Source organism: Leopardus geoffroyi, chromosome B2 (assembly GCF_018350155.1).
Source record: "Leopardus geoffroyi isolate Oge1 chromosome B2, O.geoffroyi_Oge1_pat1.0, whole genome shotgun sequence".
Classification (NCBI taxonomy): domain Eukaryota; kingdom Metazoa; phylum Chordata; class Mammalia; order Carnivora; family Felidae; genus Leopardus; species Leopardus geoffroyi.
Window position 1 is genome coordinate 108,514,207 of NC_059332.1, and position 23,033 is coordinate 108,537,239.

The 23,033-nt window shown below is 33.8% G+C and overlaps 1 long non-coding RNA gene across 3 annotated transcripts in view; it reads left to right on the forward strand.

Annotated features, from left to right (window-relative positions):
* Positions 1-256: 256 nt before the first annotated feature.
* LOC123608946 overlaps positions 257-23,033 on the forward strand; it is a 164,624-nt gene continuing 141,847 nt past the window's right edge. Inside the window, exon 1 of one of the 3 annotated variants that reach the window (XR_006717527.1) lies at positions 257-417. This is a non-coding gene — a long non-coding RNA (uncharacterized LOC123608946). The other 2 variants (XR_006717529.1, XR_006717530.1) reach the window with 2 other exon arrangements.

The following is a 23,033-nucleotide window of genomic DNA, read 5'->3' on the forward strand; positions in this document are numbered from 1 at the left end:
TCTTAAGGAGTGGTAGGATTTTAAAAGGTATTTTTTAATACTTTCCTTTCTCATTCTGTCATAAATGAAATAGTACCTATAATGGACTGGATATTTGTGTTTTCCAAACTCATATGCTGCCCTAGCCTCCACTGTGGTTATATTTGGAGATAGAGCATCTAAGAAATAATTGAGGTTAAATGATGTCATAAGGGAAGGACTCTGATCTGGTAGGGTTAGTGCTCTTATAACACACACCACAGAGAGATTCCTCTCCCTTTCTCTCTCTCTCACTCTCTCTCTCTCTCCTCTCTCATTCCCTCTTCACACTTAGGAAAGGCGATATGAGCACATAGCTAGAAGTTGGCCAGGAAGAGAGATCTCACCAGAAGCTAACCATGCTGGCATCCTGATCTCAGATTTTCAGCCTTCAGAACTGTGAGAAAATGAATTTCTCTTATTGAAGACACCCAGTCTGAGTTGTTTTGTTAGGGCAGCCCAAGCAAACTAAAGATAGTGTGTAAGTTCCTGCAGGCTATTTTTGAAAGAATAGAAGAATTTGGTTAGGGCCTAGCATTCCTGAACTTATTCACTCCTTCCACAGCCTGTCCTTATCATTTAGGAAAATTTATATATGTATTTGGTATATATATATTTGGCAACCAGGAAGACTAAAGATTTGAAGTTACTGAAATCTCTTGATTACCTGGGCTTGACCACAGAGAGGAGCCATTCAGCCTTGTTCATGGCAGACCTAAGCAGCGTATATATTAGAGTATGCTAAGCAGTCCCAAGCAAATATAGAAGTCTTGACTTTACCACACAGGTAACAAGGCAAGGAAAAGAAGAATAAAGGAAAAGGATTATGTGCAGAAAGAGTATTTTCACTGCTATTTTCTGAGGGTTACATTTTGATAATATCATGCAGACTGGATTTACACTCTGCCCTGACCTACTCAGCCACTTTCCCAGCTCAGTCCTGAAATGTCTCCCATTAGACAGGCCTGGGCATTTATAAACTGTTTTTGCACAAGCACTCTACTGGTTCCCTAATGTTTTCTAGAAACTTTTTTTAGACAGGTAGAAATTATCAAACAGAAAATGAATTGGCCAAGGTCTATGCATCCTTGCTTCTTTGAAAATTAACAGTATGTTGCTTGGGGGGTGTTCTTGATATTTCCTGATAACAAAATTCACATTGTTTACATATAAGGAGCTCCAAGAAAATCATGTCATTGTGACAAAGTTTTGAGATTTTTAATTCAACACATGTGAGCTTGCTGAGAATTTTTGGTAAAGTACAGTAAAGTGTAGCTAACTTGTACACTGTAGGGTCCCAGGAAAACTTTAAAGTTATTAGAATCCTTTTTCCCTGTTTGTCAGTTTCCTGTGTTTTTCTATTTATAGGACTCCAGAACTTTTCCATTTATCTCAATCGATTCTCGTTAGTGTGCCCTATGGATTTGAGCTTAGTTAGTGAATGTTTTCCTTTTATAAAGTACTGTATTAGTGTCTGCTTTCTTATAGGACACAGAAGAATAAACTGTACAGATGATCACCTGAAAAAAAAAAACCTTTGAAAACACATAAAGATTTAGTGGAATTATTTAAAATTTAATATATATCTTTTAAAAAGATAGTAAACAATTTACTTCAAAAGGAACTTAGATTTGCATTTCCTCTTGTAACACAAGGAAATTCTAATTGACAGCTTTGTGGTTTAAATTTCAAGAAGTGATAAAAATTGCTTTTTTACTTAAGATTTTTTATTGTCCATTTAGGTTTGGGCTCACTGTACCCAAATAAATGTACAAAATTGTACCCAGCCAATAGGAATTTTAAAAGAATGAAAAACAAATATGCTATACAATTAAAGTATAAAAATTCTTGACTCTAGGAATGTTCACAATAATTTATCAATGTTGCTAATATGTAGAAGTGCAAGTAATGAAATGACTCAATTTTATCATCCCGGGTTTATTGTTCTTGCTGGTAAATAGCTAGGTGAAAAATAAATTTTATCTAGGAATACAAGGAAAATTAGAATACATTTTGGTATGATTTTCCAGAGGGAAAAAAGAAAGCAAGATAACAGTCTTAATTCAAATTCAAAGAAGGTTATAATTGATGTAATTTTTCAGAGGTGTTTCTAGCAAGCATCACTCCTGGGCTTGGAATATAGAAGAGAACAAGGTGAAGAATATTAAAATGTTTAATTATAGTTCACTGGATTAAAGGCTCATTTATTCAAGAAAAAGTGAGAACCATCATTTATGCTACATTCTTTCTTTCATCTTCCTGGGATGCAGATAAACTTAACCTTGGAACAATATTATCAGTGAAGCCAGCTCTGAAAATGCGCTCTCTGTTTAGCATGGTCACACAGAAATTAGAACTATTTTCATGTGTCATTTCTTTAGTAGATGAGATGGAAAATTAATTTTGAAACAAAATTTCATGAAGCATTGGATTCACCCTTATTTCATTCTATAGGCTAATATTTAAAGAAAATAAGTTAATTCATCCTGTGAATAAACATTTTTATCTGAATGGTATCAGAGGTGTTATTAGAATACATTTCATCTATTTTTCTATTATGATATTTTGTCACTCTGTCATTATATAATCATACTAAATTTGTTAAATGTTTTCTGTCATTAGTAAAGCAAAGAATACAAAAATAAAGTTTATCATTGTAATAGCCTTGTGCAAAGTCTGGATGAATTTACTCCTGTTGATAAAATTTTACAAGGAAAATTAGTTTGAAAGAAGACAGACTAACTGGAAAATATGATATACAAGAATAAACATTCTTAATTGAACTTGTCACTTGAAACCGGTAGCCAAATAAATTCACTTATTCTGTAATGTATCATAATTTATGCAAGATCATATTGACAGAGGATATTTTCTGTAAGTAGAAGAGATCTGAATAAAGCCCTTAGTCTTCAATGAGATGGATGACATAAACACTAATTTGTTATGATAAGAGATATCACTATTGTGTCAAAGCCATTGTACAAAGGGTATATATTTATGTTGAGATTGCTTCTCATAATTTAGATGGTGATAAATGTATCAGTAATAACCAAGTGAAATTGAGGAGAAATTATCAGATATATATGACTAGGCTTGCAATATTTTACACAAGTGGCATCCTATTGGTGATAACTCATCCAAAACAAATGATAAAATGCCAAAGAACTAAATATCTCTAAACTAGACCTCTTCTGGGGCACCCGGTGGCTCAGTTGGTTAAGCAGCTGACTTCAGCTCAGTCCATCCTCTCACAACTTGTGAGTTCAAGCCCCACATTGGGCTCTGTGCTGACAGCTCAGAGCCCAGAGGCTGCTTTGGATTCTGTGTCTCCCTCTCTCAGTTCCTCCCCTGCTTGCATTCTGTCTCTCTCTCAAAAATAAACATTAAAAAAATGTTTTTAAATTAAAAAATAAAATAGATCTCTTCCAAAAATCTTTCTGACTTAAAATTGGTATTAGTCTAATTTTTCTTTTGCTTGTTTTTATTTGTTAACCAAATTATATTCCCCTTTCAATAATAAACATTCAGCACAGGAATCCAATGCAATCTCCTCTACTGTCACCTACACCCCCATCACTCTTCCCATAACATATACAACTCCAAGACCATGAGGGAAATGGCCAATGACACTTGTCAAAAACTGTAAGTCCTCCTGAAAATTTAGGAAAGGAGTTTTTCATACGCCAAAAAGTTCCAAAAATTCCTGTGCCTAATGGTAGTAATCTGAATAAGAAATCACTTAGGAGGTGCCTGGGTGGCTCAGTTGGGTAAGGGTCTAACTCTTGATTTTGGCTTGGGTCATGATCCCACGATCATGGAATTGAGCCCTGCGTCGGGCTCCATGTGGAGCATGGAGTGTGTTTGAGATTCTCCGTCTCTCTCTAAAAAATAAATTAAACATGAAAAAATTAAAATAAGAAAGTACTTAAGCCTAACTAAAAAATCCTTAATCCTGAGACAAACAGCATCTTGAGAAGTGAGTAGAAAGGACGTGGCAAAACCTAACTCCCATTTGAAGGTTGTAAGGCTGGAAAGAAATGTGAGTCATGAGGCTGGTATGAGCCCTACACCTAGAATCCATTTTCCACCGAGGCTTAGGAAATATGACAACAGTTTCATTGGAGGACCATAGATTTCTGCAGCAACCATAGTAACAGAAAACTGGGAACAGCGGAACTTCTCTCTTGTTGATGGGCAGACTTCCCCTGCAGCATCTGCATAAAACACAGAAAAGACAAAATTAGTGAAATGTCTGGCTCTGTTTCCCTCCAGATTACATAGGAATCTCTGTAAAACTCAATCTCCGAGGTAAATTTGCATCAAACACCCATCCAGATTAACCTTAAAGAAAATGATACTAAAAGCAGAGAGAGGGACAGTGAAAGTAAACAATGAATGTTTGTTTATAGAAAAACATGAAGTCTTAAGTAAACCCCCTCATTTAAATATTGGTAGGATTGTGCAGCAATTAAGAGTAATACTCTTCATTTAGGATATGTTCAAAATCTGGATCTTCCACTTAATACTTATGTAATCATAGGCAACATATTTATTTTTTTTGCCTGTTTTCTTGTACATTAATGCCACCAGGTATTTCTTCTGTATTTGTCAAGAAACAAAACAAAAGAAACTCTGAAGTCCCATATTGTCCTTCATCTGTGACCATATTATACTAACACACACAAGGCTCACACATCCTTTATTTTGTTCCATTTCCTACTTACCTCCAACACATAAAACCATTACACTATGTTCTTTGGAATGTGTGTTCCATGTTCCATTAAAAGCATCATGCCTATTCAACCTCATCTCTGAAAATAGTCTTTATCATATTGCTCCAATAGAAGCCACCATTTAAAATAGAGGTAGGCGAAAGACATGGGTGTTGTTGCTCTTCCTTTATGAAATAAAATATCTTTGAAAATTTTTTCTATATTAATTCTCTGATTTTCTCATGAATGCACTGTAGTCAGGTTTCACCATATCATTCCACTGAAACTGCTTTTGTCAAAATCAGCAATGATTCAGTGTTACCAAACACAATGCCTGATTATCAGTCCACCTTTAATTTGATCAATAAACAACATTTTTAACAATCTATCACTTTTTTCTTCTTTTTTTCAGTTGGCATTTAAGTCACCAAACTTTATTTCCTAATACACATTTTATACTTTCTCCATCTCCTTTCAAGTTTCTACTCTTCTTCCTTAGATCTTTTATCTTCTCTATATACACACACTATCTTGGTGATTTCATCTGACATCATGGCTTTAAATACTATCTGTATTCCCTAATTCCCAGACCAGACATCATTCCTGAAGTCCAAACCAATATGTATAACTTTTAATTCAACAGTACCCCTTCAATGGCTGAGATATCTCAAAGTCAAAAGAACCAAATCCAAAATTCTCATCCCTTCCTATTCTTCTTATTTTACAACCTCCCTCAGCAGTACATCATTCTAGTTCCCTAAGACACTTGTCGTCTTCACTGACTCTTTGGTTTTCCTCACAACATAGATCTAGTCCATTAATAGCAAAGATGTTATTAATTTTATTATCAAAATATGTCCAAAATCTTGTCAGCTTTCACTATGTCCAGACTTTGGCCAAGCCATTGTCTTATTTAATGAGCCAACTAGTGTACTTTCTTCAAATAAGAAGCAAAGTAAGGTCAATCTAACATCTGCTCTTGAGAGTGGCCAAGGTGCTTTTAAGAAATAATTCATATCATGCCCACCCTTCTGTAAAACCCCTATAACTGACTCTCAATTTCATTCTGTAAATGTCATTGTCCCAACAATGCTCTAAATGTTCTCATATTTTTCTGGCTCTGATACCAGTTGGACCTCAACTTTTATTACTTATCTCTTACTACTATTCTCAAATTAGTAGGAAATACGAACTTACACACTTTGGTTTTATACAGTCTTTACTGGGGATAGAGGATAGAAATTCGGCAGTGGATAAAAAAGAAAATCGAATGTGGTTATTCCATGACCAAGCAACTCTACTTGCACACCATAGCTGGGTTAAATGCACACTGCAGCTGGGTTAAATAAGAGGAAATACACACTGTAGCCGGGTTAAATAAGAGGAAATGTTGACCTGATTTCTAGAATCATCTGGATAACCTTTTTAGCTTCAATTACTCTGCGTTAAGATCATAAATGTTCTTGGATAAGTCTGAATGTGTCTGGGAGTGAGGTAGATGGCAAAATTGAGTTTCTAAGTATATTCTGTATGCTGTACACTGACATACATATTTTGCATTGTATAAATGAAATTTGTGCGTTATACCTGCCCCAGTAAGTTGGTCTCTAGCATGTGTTCAAACAGGGTATGTATAGAAAATTCACCTAGCTTTATGTCTGAAAAGAAGGCTTGGCGTAGAAAAGTAGATATAATTCTAAAGTTTCAAGGGTCACCCTCATCTTCACAACTGTTATCCTCTACGCTGTGTAACTACTGGCTATGTATAAACTCCTTGACACTTGCACCTCTTTTTGAGAACATTGTTGACCTCTGTGCAGTTAATCTTGAATGTCTTTTTTCCTCAGTGTCCTTAAGTAAGCAAACATATTTGACTTACACAGGCAGTTTCTGGGCCTAGATTTTCTCTTAGTCCTTTTTCTACTATTTATATTTCTCATAATCATTTTCATCAAGAAAAGGGATTTATGCAAAAATATCAAAATCATTTTAGCAATTTTCCTTGGGGAGTGAACAGGAATAATGAAGACATAAGAGATGATATTGTGGTTACTATTTGAGATATATATGTTGAGATAGTCTAGTTTCATAGATAGATGACAAGAGAAAAAATATCTATCAAGGGTGTAGGAAGATGATACTTTTAGTAACTCCTAACTGGGAAGGAAAAACTGAAAATGAGAAGGAAGTTTTATAGTGGTTTTGTGTGGCATATTGTATTATTTACTAAATATTGTCTATTCAATATAATAATATGTTTATACTAATATATTAGTAGTGCCATATTAATAATATATTAAAACTATTTCATTATTTTCTGGGCAGGAAACAGATTGAGAAAGGGTCTCAGGTGTCATGGATGTTTTGCTTTCCAGTTCCCCCCATACATCTATTCAAGGAATATAATGTGAGTAACAGTTTCTCCCAAAAGCAAAATCAAGGCCATAGAGAACAATGGGCCAGGGAATTGCTCTCAAGGAGAAGAAAAAGTGCCACTTAGACAAAATATTGGAGAGTCATTTCTCTTTTGACTCCAGCATTAGAGTGAGTGAGAGCCAAATAAGTTATTCCTTTATACAATAAATAGGTAAGAGCTGTTTGATTTACACAAGATTCTCAATTCGATGTGGCTTTCCTGTACGTTTTGATAAATGAGACTGTTTAGTGAGAGAGGTGAAGGACTTCATTCTTGCCATTTTTAAAACTGAGTTGGGAACTCATCATGTTTAACATTAAGGGGAAATTTTGATCAAAGACCCGACTGCACAAAAATGGGAAATACCTTTTGAAGTGCTGTATTACAATTGAGGACAATTTTTAAAAAGATAAATAACAATGTTTGAAGATTATGGTGGCCTAAACATGCCTTTTATTCAGTCTTTTAAATAATCGTTGTAAAATTCTTTATTCATGTGCTCCAATGATAATTTTATGAGTTATACAAGAAGCATGGTTTACCATGTTTGACTGTTTACTAGTTTACCCTGCATAGATCCAAATAACAGAGAAAATATTGTTCTGACCTTAAATTCAAAGAAAAATAAATAACATGAAGTTGATTTTAATATCAAGGACAAAGGCTGACTTGCTTTAAATATAGAGGCTGGGCCACTATTTAGGATGGTTGTAATAATGATTATGTTTTTTGGGGGAGTGATGTTTGGGCATCCAAAGAATGGATATAAAAGAGGTCATTTATAGATATAAGGTTCCAGTTGAGCTCCCGAACCTCAGACTTATATTTGGGATAAATCATCATAGAAATGGTAATACAGACCATGGTAATAAATAAGACCTCCCAGGACCATTGTTAAAAATGAGAATCAGAAGCGTTCTCATTTGAGATATATATTGGTATGTGAGAAACCTGCAAAATAGTTGAAGTGGAAGTCAGAATATGCTGTCGTGGAAACCAAGGACACAGAATTGAAAAAAGAGGAAGAATTAACTCTGTGAAACGCATTGATAGTTAAAGGAAGATGAAACTAAGAGCAATCCATTTTAATAAAAAGGAGGTCCTTGGTGACCCTGATGAGGGCAATTTCCTTGAAGTGGTGAGGGTTGAGGCAGACTATGGAGTACTGCAGAATTCTCAATAGTTGAAGAAATGGAGAAAGTAATTGTAGATAAATTTTTAAAATAATTTTGCCTAGGAGAGGGAAAAGTAAGAAAAAAATAGAAGGAAACATAGGCTCAAATATTGTCATTCTTTTCATGTATTCTTTCACACAAGACAGACGAGTATATTTAAATACTGATAGAAAGGATAGACAGAGAATAAGAAGTCAATAATAGGGGCGCCTGGGTGGCGCAGTCGGTTAGGCGTCCGACTTCAGCCAGGTCATGATCTCGCGGTCCTTGAGTTCGAGCCCCGCGTCAGGCTCTGGGCTGATGGCTCAGAGCCTGGAGCCTGTTTCCGATTCTGTGTCTCCCTCTCTCTCTGACCCTCCCCCGTTCATGCTCTATCTCTCTCTGTCCCAAAAATAAATAAACGTTGAAAAAAAAAATCTTTAAAAAAAAAAAAAAAGAAGTCAATAAGAGAGGATACTTGTTGAAAAAGGGCATCTGTTGGGGTGGACAGCACATAGTGCAAAATGAGGGATAACAATTCAAACTTTAAAGTGGAATAACTAGGATGGATACAAGTGCAGGTTTGCTGGCAGTAGGTTCTCTTCTCTATGTCTTTTACCTCTATAATGTACAAATGGAGGGGGGAAAGTATAGGTGAGGTATTTGTGAAGAACAAAGGCAATTGGAATAATGACTGGGGAGAGTGTATCTCATCTGGAACAGGCATTTTGGAAGATGAATGAAAGATATAAAAAAGAAATCAGAGAAAGATTTTCTGGAAGCATGGGGGACTACCTTTAGTATAATGAACATGAAGTGACAATAATGTGATGGTAATTCCTGTAGTGTCTGGCAGCTTGGATGTAGGCTCTGAGAAAAATAGACATTTGGATAGATCCAGTGTTGTGGCTTTGTCAGAAAAGTGAGACAGGAAAGCAATGGGAACAACTACATGATTTTGGCCAGAGGGTGATTTAAATGATGGTTGATTCAACCTCAGGGGAGAAAATGAAAGCAGACTTCATTTGATAGGTAGTAAGTGGAGAAGTCAAAGGAATGGAAACCCCACTACTTAGAAATAAGACAAAGATGAAGGTGAAGAGAAAGAAGAAGATGAAGAAGAGGAGGAGGAGGAAAAGGAAAGAAAAGAAGCAAAATTAGGGGAAGGAGAGGAGGAGAAAGCAAAAGAAAAAAATCAGCTGTAATGCAAATAATTGGTAAGAAATCTGAAAGGAGAATAGGTGTGGCAGAGTTCAAAGTGTGGGAGTTTACTATTTTGCAGGTGTTTCAGAGTCCAATATTTAGCCATTGGTGAGGATAAATGAAGTGCAGTGTGGGATGACAGATTCTTGCAAGTGATTAAGTGAATGAACTACAATTCTAATGGTCCAGTTCCCCCAGACTATTCATCCTAAGGAGGGAGAGGCAAGCCGAAAATTGGTGAAATGCAAAAGCTAGTGTGCAGTGGATAACGTCTGGAGCTGGGATCTGGGACCAGGCAAGGACTGCTCAGAATACGTATTAGGAATTTTCTTTGAAAGCATCAGAAGACCACTTGCTTAGACTAAGCAAAAAGAGTATTACAAGGACACAGAGCTGTCTTCTTTGATCTTAAATCAGAGCTATCGTGACATACTCAAAAAGAGGCAAGAATGAGAAATTTTCACATCATCTGGAATTTCCTTCGTACCATTTTATACCTCCTTTTGTAATGTTTTCTCTGTTCTTCTCTTCGTGAAGGCTGGGTTTCTCTGCTTTCCTTTCCAACAAGAGTTGCCAGTTTAATGTTCTCTGTAATCAAGTGATTACAACGATGGCAGGTGGATGTTATGTGATACATAAATCCCTCTTTAAAAGAAATCTAGGTACATTAAACTAATAATAAACACACTTTTGAATTCATAGCGAAATTTGAAATAAATTAAAACTAATTCTTAGTAACCAGATTAAGAAGGAGTTGAAATAGGGGCTCCTGGGTAGCTCAGTCTGTTAAGTGTCTAACTTTGGCTCAGGTCATGATCTTGCAGTTTACTAGTTTGAGGCCCATGAAGGGCTCTGTGCTGACAGCTCAGAGCCTGGAGCCTATTTCAGATTCTGTGTCTCCCTCCCTCTCAAAAATAAATAAAAACATTAAAAAATGTTTTTAAGAAAAGGAGTTGAATATAAAGGAATTGATGTGCTACTGAAACTGTAGGTGCCCTGGGGGTGTTTGTTATAATCACATGAGGTAGATGTTAAAATGAAAGTACTAGAAATATATAGGTCTTGAAGAAATATACCTATAGTATCTCTGTGTGTAAATTCCATTAGCTGGCAAAGGGATATTTAAAGAAATCTTGTCTGATAATGATCTCAGATCCAAGTAGGAAACACATCACTTCTCTGAAAACTCTTAAAATCTCCAACCTCACATATCTTGAGGCTTCAAATATACATTTCTTGGCCAATAGTTAAGCTAAAATTGTTATATATTGTTATCTTACTAAATATCTGGAAGAAGCAAAAATCCATTATCTCTGGAGAAACATATTTTAGGTCTTACAGAATTTCTATAGGTAAAGCCCAAATATTCAGAATAAATAGCACAAGAAAAAATAATACACCATCAGCAAGAGTCATCAGTAAGACATACAAGTAATAGACTCAGGTTTACAATGACCCAGTGTCTTGACATTTCAGACACAGAATGTAAAAATAAAGAAATAAATGAGGAAATAGAAAACAGGAAAAGAAAAAGAAACTGACTTTCTGAAATGACTACCAAGATTTTCGAAAAAACAAATAGAATTTCTAAGAACGGTGGATATAAGAACACAAAGAATAGGTTAAGAGCACAAAACACGTTAACAGCAGAATACATATGAAGAGAAAACTGTGAATTGGAAAATAACTGTGACAAAATTACTGTTAAGCCAGTTTAGAAAGACAATGAGATAGACACTATCAAGGACAGATTAACGGAAGATGCGGAAGGCAAAATGGATAAGGTGTGATCTCTGTCCCCTAAAAATATTTAAAAAGAAGAACAATGATGGAGGACTCACACAACCCGGTTCCAAAACTTATTAGAAAGCAACAGTAACCAATATAGTGTGATATTGGTAAAGGGATAGATAAGAGATTAATAGAAAAGAAAAAACAGTAAACATATAGGTGGATTTTTCACTTTCAAAAAAGTTTTGCTCAGTGAAGTGCTTGTTCCAATTGGAGCTGGAACAAGTAGGTATCCATATGCAAAAAAAATCATACCTCATATAATACACAAACATTAGCCAATCTGGATCATAGAGTCAAACTTAAATCCTACAACTATAAAACCTCTGGCAGAATATGTAGAATAAAATCTTGGTTACCTGGCATTGGTAAAGATTTCTTGGATACATCAGCAAATACAATCTATTAAAGAAAAAATTATAAATCATACTTGATCAAAATTAAGAGTGTTTGTTCCTCAAGAACCACTTAACAGATTGTAACAAGACACAGATTAAGAGAAAGTATTTGCAAACTAAATATCTGATAAAATACTTGTATGTATAATATATAAAAAGCTTACCAAACAACAAGAAAAAAATAACTTTGCAAACTCAGAAATAAGAAAACATGCAACTAATAAAAAAGGAACAGGCAAAAAAAAATCAAAAAGACACTCCAACAAAGAAAATATATACATTATAAATAAGCACATGAAAAGGTGAAAATTGATACTACAATAAGATACCACTGTACACCTATCAGGATGACAAAAAAGTAGTAAGGGCAAGCTGACATTGTCAAATATGGGAAAAGATTTGGAACAATAGAAATTTTCATACATTGGTGACTGGATTACAAAATTGTATAACCACTTTACAAAACAATTTGGCCTTTTCTTTAAAAGTTAATCATACATTAACCATATAATTCAGAAACACAGCGTCTAGGTATTTATCCAAGCGAAAGAAAATATATATTATACAAATACTAATGTGAATGTTTATAGCCATTTTTTATAACTGCCCAAACTGGAAACTATCTAAATGTCTTTCAACTGGTAAATGATAAACATACTGTGATATATGTATATAATATAGTATTATTCAGTAATGAAAAATGATACAATTATTGGTAGAGGACAACATGGGTAACCTCCAATGCATTATGCTAAGTTAAGGAAGCCAGACTCAAAAGGCTACATAAGATTACATTTACATGACATTCCTTATAGACATAATGAAAGGGACAGAAAAGAGGTCAGTGGTTGTCATGGATTGAAGGTTTGAGAAAATTTGAATTAAAAGCAAGAATAGAATAAGAATTCTGGAGTAAAAATGGATACTCTAATTAAATTGATAGTTACACAATTGTGCCTTTGTTAATATCTCAAACTGCTTGCTAAAAGGGATGAATTTTACTCTACTTAAATTATGTATGAGTAAAACAAATGAAAAAGTGTCTGATAATGTCCATAGTATTTAGGTTTAATTATATGACAGTGTCATTATTCAACCATTTTGATTTACAAAAATGGTAATTTTATATGGCTAAACCAAAAACACTTCAAAACTTGATGCATCTTGGTCATGATTTGAAGAAAATTTATAGCTCTTAATGCTTATTTTAAATAAAAGAAAGACTAAAATTTAAATAATTCAGCCTCCTACTCAATAAACTATGGTAAGATATGAATAAATCATTAGGTGCCAAGATTGAAAAATTTGACATCTTAAAATAACTACTCAACTAAAGATACCTTTAAAAAGTAAAAAACATTGCACACATTTTGGAGATAATATGCATGTCATACAATGTTTACAATATGTTATATTCCCAAATAAATGAACAAGTTCTACCAATCATAAGAAAAATTCCAAGAATGTAGTGGAAAGTTGTGAACTGAAAATTCACCGAAGTGGAAATATGAATGGGCAATAAAACATGAAGTGACACTTTTCTTGATATGAAATCAGTAAATGCAAAATAAAACTACAGGAATTTCCTTCTGGATATGACAGAATGTCATATAGAAGATGAATGCTTCTGTCACAAAAAGAGAAAAATGGATTTAAAAAAAAATCTCTTTGAAGTTACATTAAGAGCTGCTGAGGCAATCAGGGCTTGAGGAGTAAAGATCCCTGAGCAAAAAAGGAATTTTTGTGTGTGTTTGTTAGGCATGACATACTGGCATTGCCTTTGCCTTTGAATCATTGGATGATTTTTTTAAATTTTTTTTAATGCTTATTATTTTTGAGAAAGAGGGAGAGACAGAGCATCAGCGGGGAGAGGGCCAGAGAGAGGGGGAGACACGGAAACAGAAGCAGGCTCCAGGCTCTGAGCTGTCAGCACAGAGCCCGATGTGGGTCTCGAACCCACAAACTGTGAGATGATGACTTGAACTGAAGTCAGAGGCTTAACCGACTGAGCCACCCAGGTGCCCCTCATTGGATGTTTTTTAATGGAAGCAAAGCATCAAGCAGAAAACATAATCAAAAGGAGGATAAGAAGCAGAGATGCCACCAGAGTTGTTTGTTGGCAACCTCATGGGGATAAAGACACAAACATTGGAAATTGACTCCATTGAAAGTAGCCAAGGCTTATAGAAAAGGGAAAATCCCAGAGAGAAGGGAAATGTAGAGAGATGATTATTAATAATTTTATAATCTGTTTCTCCTTTAGCCATTTTACCACTTTAATTCTAGTACACATGGCAACAACCTAAGAAAGCAGTAGAAATTGCTAGAAAGCTGAGTTAACTTTATATACCAATACAATGCACAATTGACTAAAAGGGACTACGCAGCAAAAAAAAATCCTGGTGAAAACCCTAGGCTCTCAGCTGGGACAGCTGGAGAGCCATATGGCTTGGAATTGGTGTTCGCCAGTAATAGAAATAATCTCTGAATAGATGGTAAAAGATGAGTTTGGATTTAGCAAACAACAGAAAACTAATACAGGAAAAGCAAAGAGACACATAAGACCCATAAAAATGTCAACAGTCTGTGTAATTGAGGCTCTGGAAGAAGATAAGGAAGCACAAGCAATATCTGAAGAGCTGATGATTAAGAATTTGTCAAAACTGTTGAGAGACAACGATCCAACAATCCACAGACACAAAAAGTACTATGAACTCTAGTAAAATAAATGTGAAGAAATCCCAACCAGGCACATTTCATAGAAAACTTCTAAAATCAAAAGACAAGGGGAAAACATAAAGATTGACCAGGGAGCAACAATAAGACAGCTGGCCTTCTAACAACACTAAATTATAAAAGCAGAAGATAATTGCATAGGATAAAGTGCTAAAAACAAAAAACAAACAAACAAAAAAACTGCCAAACTAGAATTGCAAACCAAATGGCAATGTCCTTCAAAGCAAAGATGAAATGAGGGTAATTTCAAACAAATAAAATTTGAGAGATTTTGTTGCTAGCATGCTAGCATTAGAGCAAATAACAAAGAAAGCTATTGGGTTTGGTTGAGTTTGGTTTGATTTTATCTCAGAGAAAAGGAAAGTTATCCTAAAATGAAATATAAAAGTAAATGAAGTAATGACTAGCTAAACAGCAATGGAACTAGTAATTATGTAGATATGTCTTCAACTCTAATCAAAATAAATAACAAATAGCATTGGGCACACACACACATATAAACAAAACATTTTACTTATTTTGTTTATTTATTTATTGTTGAGAGAGAGAGCACAAGTCAGGGAGGGTCATAGAGAGGAGAGAGAGAATCCTAAGCAGGCTCTGCACCATCAGCATGGAGTCCACCATGGGGATTGAACCCACAAACTGTGAGATCACGATCTGAGCCATAGTTGGACACTTAACTGACTGAGCCACCCAGGTGCACCAGCAATGCATTTTATATGCAAAACAATATCACAAAAAGCAGGAGGCTGTAAAAGGCACAAAATTTTTGTATTCCTAACATTGTTTCTAATACATTAACGATATATAAAGTAATCTCAAGGTAACAAATACAGGAAGGATACAAAAATGAGTTCTTCATCAGTGTATAGCAGAAAAATGCTAGAAATATTTGAATATTGCAGATAAGGAAAAAAGATCATAAAATGGGAGACAAAGGAAAAAACTGTTCAAAGATAGACATAAATCTAGTGTGTTGAAGTTATCATCTTATGAAATCTAACTCTGAAATATTGTGACTGACTTAAAAATAACAGTAATAATAATGACATGACAGTCATGGTTGTCATATAGTCATAAACTTTTCTTGCTATTAAAGCCTTGTAAACTGTTAATATAAGAATTCATTTTGAATTCTGTGAGATATAAATCTTCTGGATTAACAGCCCTAGTATTACAGTGGAAGTAGGGATATTGTTGGAAGAAGAAGCTAACTTGGAGGAGCTGGGCTTTGAAGCTTAACAACCCCCAAAAGCATTAATGTATTACAAAACAAGGTATATAAAAAATAAGTTTTGGATGGAATTTTAGGACTAGCACTCTACTTCCCTCACTTAAGACCAAGAAAGTCAAAAAAGTTTTCGAGATCACAAAACTAAATAATAAAATAGAATTTTTAAAAACTGGTGTTGTTTAGTATTTTTTTAAATTAAAAAAGGTGCTCACATGTGCACTTGAGCAGGAAAGGAGCAGAGAGGAGCAAGACAATCCCAAGCAAGCTCCATGCTGCCCTAACAGAGCCTGATGCAGGGCTCGAACCCATGAACCCTGAGATCATGACCTGAGCACAAATCAAAAGTCGGACACTTAACCAATTGAGCCACGCAGGTGCCCCCAAAACTGGTGTTCTTAGATTTATTTTCAGTTCCAGAAAATAATTTGTTATGTAATAACATATGAAGAATATTTCCATTAAATTTAATAGAATATTAATTACCGGTAGTATTATTAGACTAGATTCAATTGCTATTTGAATGAGGTCCTCTGGCACTTCTCCTTATATATAATAATATACTTCCAAAGAACACAAATAGTTTTGAAATGGTTTTACAATGATGTAAATAAGGGAAGAAATGCATTATCCACACACATACCCCCAAAAAGCATTACTAAAAACGTTTCAAGTGAAAATTCTTACCTGTATAATATATGTGACACACAGGGCTATTTTCTTTTCTATTCTAGTTTGTGATTTTATTTGCATTAACATGCTTGTCGTGTCCCACTAGATTCATTTAAGGATGCACTGAATGGCTTGAGACCTGCATTTGAGAAATGGTGCTTTAGATACAATTATTTTTCAAACCTGCATCCTTCCTTTCTCTTTCTCTCTCCCTCTCTCTCTCTCTCTCTCTCACAGTCACACACACACACACACACACACACACACACACACACCAGAGTCAACCTTCAGTGGACACTCATGTAAATAAGAGATAAACTTTTATTTCTAAATAAAATCTTTGGGCTTTTGTGTTATAGGTTTACTAATTTTAGGTTTGTTAATCCTAGATTTGTTAATTCTAACTAATAGGTTTGGTAATTCTAACTAGTAGAATGACACTAACATTCTGAGAATCTAGGTCACCAGAAATTTCAGTAATCGTAACCATTAGGTTATCGTTGGGTTTATAGTCAAACAAATAATTATCTGGAAATCTGATGACTTCTTGTTGAGAAATGCTTGTAGAGAAGAATTGCTAGCAATCTTTCTTTTTGTAAAAGAAAGTTCATTAATCAATGTTTAATTTCCATGCATAAATTCCACTAACAACAAGGAAAAGGGCATTTATTAAACTAGGAAATTATTAAGGTTCTATTCATAAAGTATTTCCAAAATGTCACTTAGATAAATACTACACATTATGAATGAAAGAACAAAAATCTCAATCTAAATGTGATTGACCTTTACAGTGGCAACAAAAATCCTGAGACAAGTATCATAAGGCTAATTTAAAGAACAACAGGATTATTGCATGAAATGATATTCCTGTGATTCATATATTGGACTTCATTAGTTTTACATTTCAGGTTATTGATGTATTTGTTTGTATATTTTAAAAAATATAGTACTTGTTTAATGAAATGTAAAATGATTAATCTTTGCTAAACTGACACTTAGAAAATAATGAATAAAATTAATTTAATTTTTCTCAGCTATATCATGTGGTTAAAGCCAACCAGTGTGACACAGAAATCTACTGTTAAGCAAGACAAAAACTCCGGAAGTCACCTACTATCAATTAAATATTAAATTTAAAATGTTGATTTCAAAATTAGAATCAGTTAAAATAGACTTGTAGTTTTTCAGAAGAATTTTTTAATCATAAAAGATTTTTAAGACTATAGACTAAAAAACTATACACTATTTTACTTCATATCTCTTTATAATATTGGTCAGAAAAACAGCTCTTCTAGAGGTAACTCTCTACACTAGACTCTCTAACCAAGTTGTTGGGAAATTCAGAGAGCTTCCTATTTAATTTCCAGAGCAAACTTTATGCTATAATTTCTGTATTTAACATGGTTGAGACTTGAAGAAACAGACACAGCTTTTAAGGAAGTGTAACCATGTTTCTTCTGTATGTTTCCAGAAATGAGTATGATGATTTTGAGAGAAGAAACACAATAGAAATTTTTTCCTATTGTCTGGATATTTGTAATTCTGGAGGGTAAACCACTTAAAACTGAAGCCTAATGTCCTATGAATAAGAGATAAGCAACACATTGTGTATTTACAACTATATTTAACAGAAAGCCTAACATTTAGAGGCTAAGTCTCTTTTTAATCAAAAAGAAACTGTTTTAATTATTTTAAAATTTCATTCTGCCAATTTCTTTTTTTTTAATGTTTATTTACCTTTGAGAGAGAGATAGGCAAGTGGGGTAGGAATAGAGAGAGAGGGAGACAGAACCTCAAGCAGACTCTGTGCTGACAGCACAGAGGCCAACATGGGGGTCGAACCCACAAACCCAAGATTATGACCCGCCAAAATCATGAGTTAGATGCTTAACTGACTGAGCCACCCAGGCACACCTCACTCTTCCAAATTCTAAAATATTTTCAAAAAATAAACATGAAAATCATTTCAATGGCCACTGCAGTTTAAATTTCTTTTATTTAAAAAAATATATTTTCTTGTTTAAATTAAATTATTTGAATTTTAATTAACATTAAAAATGTTAATTTTTTAGTGTTTATTTAAATTCTAATCTAGTTAGCCTACAGTGTAATTTTAGTTTTAAGTGTACAATATAGTGACTCAATACTTCCCATACAAAGCCTGGTGCTCATCACAATAAGTGTACTTCTTAGTTTTCAGAGTACAGGTCTTTCACTACTTTGGTTATGTTTATTCCTAGATATCTTGGTTTGGGTGCAATTATAAATGGATTGATATTTTAATTTCTTTTTATTCTGCCTCATTTGTGTTTAAAAATGCGACAAGATTTATGTGCGTTGATTTATATCCCTTATTTGTATATCAGTTCTAGTATTTTTTTTTTGGTGGAGTCTCTGATTTTCTATATCGAGTATCATGTTGTCTGCAAATAGTGAAAGTTTTACTTCTTCTTTGCCAATTTGAATGTATTTTAATTTCTTTTTGTGGTCTGATTGCTGTGGCTAGGACTTCTAGTACTATGTTAAATAACAGTGGTTAAGATTGACATCCCTGTCTTGTTCCTGACCATAAAGGTAAAGCTCTCAGTTTTTCCCCATTGATGATGATATTACCTGTGGGTTTTTCATTGATGGCATTTCTTATGTTGAGGTATATTTTCACTAAGTCTACTTTGTTGAGGGTTTTTCTCATAAATGATATTATATTTTGTTCAATGCTTTTTTTTGCATCTATTGAAATGATCGTATGGTTTTTATCTTTTTTTATTAATGTGATGTATAATGTTTATTGATTTGTGAATATTGAACCACACTTGCAACCCAGAAATAAATCTCACTTAATTGTGGTGGATGATTTCTTGGAAGTTTTCCTTCTTTTCTATTTTTTGGAATACTCTGAGAAGAGAAGAAGCTCACAAATAAATACAATCATAAATGAAAGAGGAGAAATAACAACCAACACCATAGCAATACAAATAAATAATTATGAGAGTATTATGAAAAACCACATGCCAACAAATTGGATAACCTGGGAAAAAATGGATAAATTCCTACATATAAACTACTAAAACTGAAACACGAAGAGATAGAAAACTTGAACATACTGATAATCCACTAAGAAATTGAATCAGTAATCAAAAATTTCAACAAACAAAAGTTGAGGGCCAGATGGCTTTACAGGTGATTTCTACCAAACATTTAAAAACATTTAATACCTATTATTCTCAAACTTTGCCACACAATAGAAAAAGAAGGAAAACTTTCAAATTCCTTTTATAAGGCCAGCATTACCCTGACACCAAAACCAGATAAAGACTCCACTAAAAAAGAGAACTACAGGCCAAAATCCCTGATGAACATGGATACAAAATTTCTTAATGAAATACTAGCAAATTGAATAAAAAAATTAATTGTATTTAATATAAATAAATAATTAATAAATGAAATATTAATATAGATAGCTTAAAATATAGTTCTCAATTATCTAATCTAACATTTAAAAATCATGAGATCCTTGAAGTGATGTGTCTCTGGACCAAATATTTATAAGGGATAATTCCTTTATGTACTATCTTTCTAATTAGAGGTCAAATAAAAGGGCTTATATTTGTATGTTTTAGTGATCATCATAATATTTAACATAAGCCATATATCTTCTGGACATTCAATAAATATTTAACTGAGCATAATAGCTCTGCCTATTGTTGTTAAAATTACTATTACTGAATGTGGTTGAAAGTTCTACTCCCATGCATAATATCAGAAAGGGTTACTTTGTTTATAAGCACTTGATCACTGTTCTGTTATTTTCTTAGGATAGGTTTTAAAAAGGAAAACTGAATCAAAATACACAAATCATTTTAATATTCTTGGCATATAGGTTCAAATTTTTTTTTCTAGAAACTTGCATTATTTTGTAAATAGCTACTAGGAGGAAATAATTTTCATATATGTCTCTTTGGTGAAAAACATAAACCTACAGATTAAAGAATATAACTCAACCCCAAACAAAATGGAATCAAAGAAATCCATGCCAGACACATCATAGTCAAACTGGTGAGAGATTTTCAAGATGAAATTTTGAAAACAGCCTGAGAAAAATAAGGGTACTATGATTTGAATGACAGTAGATTTCCTATCAGAAGCTGTGGAGGATAGAAAGAAGTGATAGAATAATTTTAGAGTATTTTTAGAAATAAGCTAACAATCTAGAAATAATATGCACACATGTAAGAATGAGAAAGCAAAACAACAACCATGGTGGTTTACTAGAGACTTATTTTGAAAATATTAATATAGATAGCTTAAAAGATACTTCTCAATTGTCTAATCTAAGATTTTCTCTGATGACAAAATTATATATATATTATTAAAAAAATAACACTAGAGACCAGTCCCTCATAGACACAGATGAAAATACAAAAACAATGAAAATAAAGATTTAGACCAATTTATCTAGACATGCACATATAAAATATTAATTTATGTTTTAACAATAAAGGTGTAAATAAAAATTCTTGTAATTAATATTTAATATTTCAAATGTGCTGTTTGAACCCAAATTTAAAATAATTTGAAAATCTGTGTTCATCTTACCAAGGAAATTATTTTATTATTCTGTTAGTTACTGACCTTTTGGTATTACCATATCTCTTATCCAAATGTCCAAAATGATGCAAATTCTGGCCTCTGTGCTACATCTTTCAGCTATTTGCAAAATTGACAGGTGCCAGGGATTTTGAACAGGGAAACAGTTAAAAAGTATATTCTGAGGAAGCTGAAATCATTGCCTTAAGGCACAATGTAGTATGAAGAATAAGGCAGTGTATGTATTTTTGGTGTGAACACTTTTTTCAAAGTATGGTATACTAGTCAAATATTCCATCCTTAGTCATCCTTCCAAGAACAATACTACTCCAAGGTGCTATTCTGAAGTTTAGAACTGAGCTCACTAGAAGTGCACTTATTGATGTGCTTATTGATTTGACCTCCACCAGTTTGGCAGTTAGAGAGAACAAATTGTCTTCAAGATAGACAGACTAAAATACAATAGTGGATCCATCTTATGAAGATGGTGAATTCATTTTACAAGTAGAGGAATCTCTAAAATGTCATTTGATTTGGAGCTTAATGTTTTGTGTTTAATATTGTGTTCAATATTTAAAAACAGCATTTTAAAATATATTAGCTTCCCCCCTTTTCTTTTTTAAATTAAGACTTTATGTTTTTAAAGTAGTTTTGTTGTCCACAAATAGAAATAAAAGGCATCCATACTGGTAAAGAAGAAGCAAAACTTTCACTCTTCTCAGATGACATGATACTCTAGAAAATCTGAAAGACTACACCAAAAATTGCTAGAACCGATACAGAAATTTAGTAACGTTTCAGGAAACAAAATCAATGTACAGAATTCAGTTGCATTACCATACATCAATAACGAAGCAGCAGAAAGAGAAACCAAGGAATTGATCCCACTTACAATTGTGCCAAAAAAACGTAAGATACCTAGGAATAAATCTAACCAAAGAGGTAAAAGGCCTGTATTCTGAAAACTATTGAACTCTTATGAAAGAAATTGAAGATGACACAAAGAAATGGAAAACCATTCATGCTCATAGATTGGAAGAACAAACATTGTTAAAATGTCTATACTACCCAAAGAAATCTACACATTCAGTGCAATCCCTATCAAAATAACACTAGCATTCTTTACAGAGCTATAACAAACAATCCTAAAATGTGTGTGGAACCACAAAAGACCCTGAATAGCCAAAGCAATCTTGAAAAACAAAGGCAAAGCTGGAGGCATCACAATTCCGGACTTTAAGTTATATTACAAAGCTGTAGTCATCAAGACGGTATGGTACTGGCACAAACATAGACACATAGATCAATGGAACAGAATGAAAAACCCAGAAATGAACCCACAACTATATGGTCAACTAATCTTCGAAAAAACGGGAAAGAATATCCAATGGAAAAAAGACAGTTTTTTCAACAAATCGTGTTGGAAAAGCTAGAAAGCACACGCAGAAGAATGAAACTGGACCAGTCTGTAACACCATACACAAAAGTAAATTCAAAATGGATCAATGACCTAAATGTGAGAAAGGAAACTATCAACATCTAGAGAAGAACACAGGCGGTAACCTCTTTGACATTGGCCATAGTAACTTCTCACTAGATAAGTCTCTGGAAGCAAGGGAAACAAAAGCAGAAATAAACTATTGGCAATACATCAAAACTAAAAGCTTCTGCAGAGCAAAAGAAACACTAAACAAAGCCTTTTATCCACCTTCAGAAAAGATATTATTTGGGGCGCCTGGGTGGCTCAGTCGGTTAAGCGTCCGACTTCAGCCAGGTCACGATCTCGCGGTCCGTGAGTTCGAGCCCCGCATCAGGCTCTGGGCTGATGGCTCAGAGCCTGGAGCCTATTTCCGATTCTGTGTCTCCCTCTCTCTCTGCCCCTCCCCCGTTCATGCTCTGTCTCTCTCTGTCCCAAAAATAAATAAACGTTAAAAAAAAAAAAAAAGAAAAGATATTATTTGAAAATAACATATCTGATAAAGGGTTAGTATCCAAAATCTATAAAGAACTGATCAAACTCAACAGTCAGAAAACAAATAATCCAAGATATTTCCATCAAGAAATGGATGGAAGATATGAATAGACATTTTTCCAAAAAAGACATACAGATGG